The following is a 4,116-nucleotide window of genomic DNA, read 5'->3' on the forward strand; positions in this document are numbered from 1 at the left end:
TAGAGGCATCGAAGATTCTTTCATTTCCCCTTTCCACTATTGTTCCACAAGGTACTTTTATAGAATCCAGATCTATTCTTACACCTTCCATTGCTGAGATGACCAATGCAACATCTGTGCCACCAGTATATTCAGAGTATAGGTTGACACTGAAAAATTTAGTGAAAGTAGTGAAAGCTCAAAAGAATTTCGAACGACAACAAAATGTATGGGCCAAAGAGTTCAAGCCATTTATTGAAAAAATTATGGAAGAGGCTTTGAAGCCATAGAAAAATATGCATATGGGAATGGATGATATGGAAAAGAGGGTGAACAACAGGATGCATGAGCTCTTAATTCCAAATCTAGTTAATATCATGGCTAAATTGAAGCAGGCACAAATGAACATAGTTGATTTAAAGAAATAACCACCCCAAGTACATTTGATCTAAGTATCATAGAAATAGAAGAGGAAGATGATATAACTGATCTGATGGTGCACCAGGTGAAGGACAAAGGAAAAATAGTGAGTGAGAGTAGCGATAAGAGAAAATTGAGAAAATGAAAGCACAAAAATGAGATCGATGAGAAAAGATATGTGAGAAAGACATTAAAGTAGTTGAAGAAGGATGAGGATGAAAAGAATAAAAGAGTAGCGAATAAGGCAGATGGTGTGTCCACCAGCTCAGCACATGGAGATGGGCCAAGACCACCAGTGCTACTGACACTTATGTTAATTTACGATGATGTAGCCGACTTGAGCACTCGGTCACCATTTGGGTCATTATTACTAATACTGAGGCGAATCAGGCCTTTTAGGATTTGCCATACCCCTAAGCCTAAGGGTTTTGTAAGTATTCCATCCCTTATAATTTTATTATTAATGGATTGAGGACAAAGCATTTTTGTTTAAGGGGGGTGGGGTACTTGTACTTGTGATTGGGAGTCTGTCTCCGCAAGGGTTTTTGTTGCATGTGTTCTTTTTCCTTGTGTGCAATCTAGGAGAATCGAAGTATCTAGGATTTGTATTTTTATTTTTACTTTGTTACCGTAGTATCTGTATATATGTTGTTCTTGTAAGAAGAAAAAGAATGAACGGTGGGCTATTGTGTTTAAATATTGTGAAATAAGGACACCTTTCAAAAACTTTAATTATGCATATTGTTATGTTTGATAATTAACTATTGGGGTTCTGCGCTTTGCATTAGTAATCTCTAAATAAGTGAAGCATGCTTAAGCTTAGGCACACATATGATAATAGGAGCATGAGTATCTATTTAATGCAATGTGTGTGAGAGGAAATTGTGTAAATTCTTACTTTGTGTATGCATCTAGTACTTGTTTGGTTTATTTTCTTATATGATAGCTGATTATATAGGATAGGATCACAGACCTTGTTTCAATTGAGTCCACTCATCCTTAAAAACCCGACCAAATAATATGTATAAATTCCTTTAATCCCCATATGAGCTGATAGCCTTTTTATTCAACAACTGCTAACCTTTGTTTCTCTATTGTTAAACCACTAGTTTGGACCTAGTCCCTTCTTGGACATCGTGTATCTCAACCCAGGAAAATTGCCTAAGTTGAGGGTGGATAATATAGAAAAGTGTAATGAGTGACAGAGGGTATGAAGAGAGTCTTTATTTTTAAATCATTGCTTTGGCCCTGGTCCTTCCCGGGACATCATGTACCTCAACTTAGGCAAATTGCCTAAATTGAGAGTGGCTACTGAAGGAAGGTTTAATTAGTGAAGATGATTATTCAAAGGGTGGATGTTGAATCAAAATGTTAGGAGTATGTGTAATTTGTTTTAATAATATAAAAATAAATTTTTCTTAGATATAGCACACTCGGCTAGAAAGAAGGAATGAGAAGATAAAAAGAAGAAGGATTGAGTTATAAATCAAATCAAATAAGTGGTAACGATGGCAAGTGTAACTTAAGTATATTTTATGTAACTTATCTAGTGTCTAATGCCAAGAATGGATCCCTTCTAGTTAGTTGTGAAATAACTTGTGTATGTTTATTCAGTATAAGTTTGGGTCTATGCTATTTCAAACGATTGAGTATTCTTTCCAAATCTGGATACAAGCATTATATGTGTTAAGTTGCTTGAGGACAAGTAGTCATCTTAAGTTGAGGGTATTGATGTACTGGCTCATGATGTTATATTTTGCATCTTTAGAGATAGATAATTGCATATTTTCTAGCAACAATTAGTTTTTTTAATGTGTTTTGTGCTTTTTCTCAAGAATCGAACTCAAAGAAAGGAAAAATCATAACTTTAAGCTTACAAGACTTGTGACGTCATGCCTAAAGGATCGTCAGTGCCCTGATGGGCCATCATTCTTTCCATCACCAAGAACCAGAAGAAAATGGAAGAAGAAGTTGGGTGATGGTCTAACTAACGAGTCGTTAAGGCTGTGACGAACCATCACTCAAGGCGTCATAGAAAAATATATCTTGGGAGAGTAAAAGCCAAGTATGATTAAGGCGATGGGCCGTCAGACAAGCGATGGATCATCATTGAAGCCATAGCGACTCATATAGAACAAATCCATTTTAGAAAGAGGTGACACTTTATCCAAAAAACCTCCACCTATCTGACGTACCGTCCCTTCATCCATCAATCGTGATGCAACAACCCAAAATTGAAATTCAAACCCTATATTTTGAAGCCTATAAATACCCAGTCTAGGGTTTAAAATAAACATCTTTTACCTGGAGATGACTTCTATAATGTATTTGTTCTTGAGAAATGAATTTTGAAGTTTAAAGCACAATAATTCTTTTTTTGAACTTGGATTTGAATTTTGAATTTTTACATTGTATGCTCTAATCTTTAATTTATATAATAAAGCTTTTTCATCTATTGACATGCTATAGAAATATAACACTTACGATACTTAGACTTGGATACTATTCATGTACTTAAGGCTATTTTGTTAGATTTGATGTGTTTTTGGAGTGCTTTGTAGGAAATTAGATTTCGGATGCTAAATTCAAAAAGAAGATAAAAAGTTATGTTTTTGGCTAATTATTTGATCTATTTTGGGTATTCGGGACTTTTTCTGGATGTTAGTGACCAAAGCATGTGATGAAAATTGAAGATTTGAAGCTTGGTTTCAAGTATTGGAAGGACAGACACTTACCTATGTCCACATGTGGACCACATGTAGCACATGTGGCCTGTATAAGACTAAGGTAAGTGCCATTATTGAAGATCCTAAGAATTGATAGTGATTTAGTAATTTGGCCATAACTTTTCATCCCTATATCAGATAAAGGAAAATTGGTTCATTGGAAAGCTACTTCAATTATATATCTGATGGTGGGGACTTTTTCACTTGCTTAGTCTACATGTGGACCACATAATGGAAAAGCATGCGCTAGAAGTTCAAAATCCCAAGAGCTAAGCTGCAGGATTTTTTGGTCTAGGCATATGTGGTTGCCACATATGCCCATCCTTAGACCACATGTGCCACATGCGCCTAAGGTTAGGCTGCATTTGGAGAGCACATATAGCCATTGAACTCAACTTTTTTGGATTTTTCTGAAATTGTTTCCTAGGGTTTTATGTATCCCAATTAATCTCCTATGATATTTTAAGTCCTATTATATATGATAATTAAGTTTTTCTATTTTAATTAATATTTGATCTCTATGGTTTCTTTTAATCTATAAATACCCTTTAGGCTTTGTTTAGATTATTCATTGACTCATTCACATATTCAGGGATAGGCCCTTAGGGGCTATCCAATACTCTTATTGTTCTTGGATTGTTTTTGGTATTTAAGACTTTGGAATTTTTTTCTTTTATTATTATGAGATTAATTTTGCAATTTTGTCCATGTATTTCATGATTGAACTCATAACTATGAGTGGCTAATTACTTAACTAGGGTTGTGGGAACCCTAGCGGATTAACGAAGTACAAGAAGTGCCAAGTCATTTTAGATAAAGATTCTTTCATGTATTGAGTTTTATTCATTCTTATTTATTTCTTAGCGGTGGCCAACATTAAGATTCCACCTAAATTATTGTTACTTAGTCCACAAGAGGAGTAGTTACTAGGAAAAGAAGATCACAACAGTAATTTAAAGTTTAACTGTCGATCCACGCTACTAGGTATTAT

Source organism: Capsicum annuum, chromosome 2, assembly GCF_002878395.1.
Source record: "Capsicum annuum cultivar UCD-10X-F1 chromosome 2, UCD10Xv1.1, whole genome shotgun sequence".
NCBI lineage: Eukaryota > Viridiplantae > Streptophyta > Magnoliopsida > Solanales > Solanaceae > Capsicum > Capsicum annuum.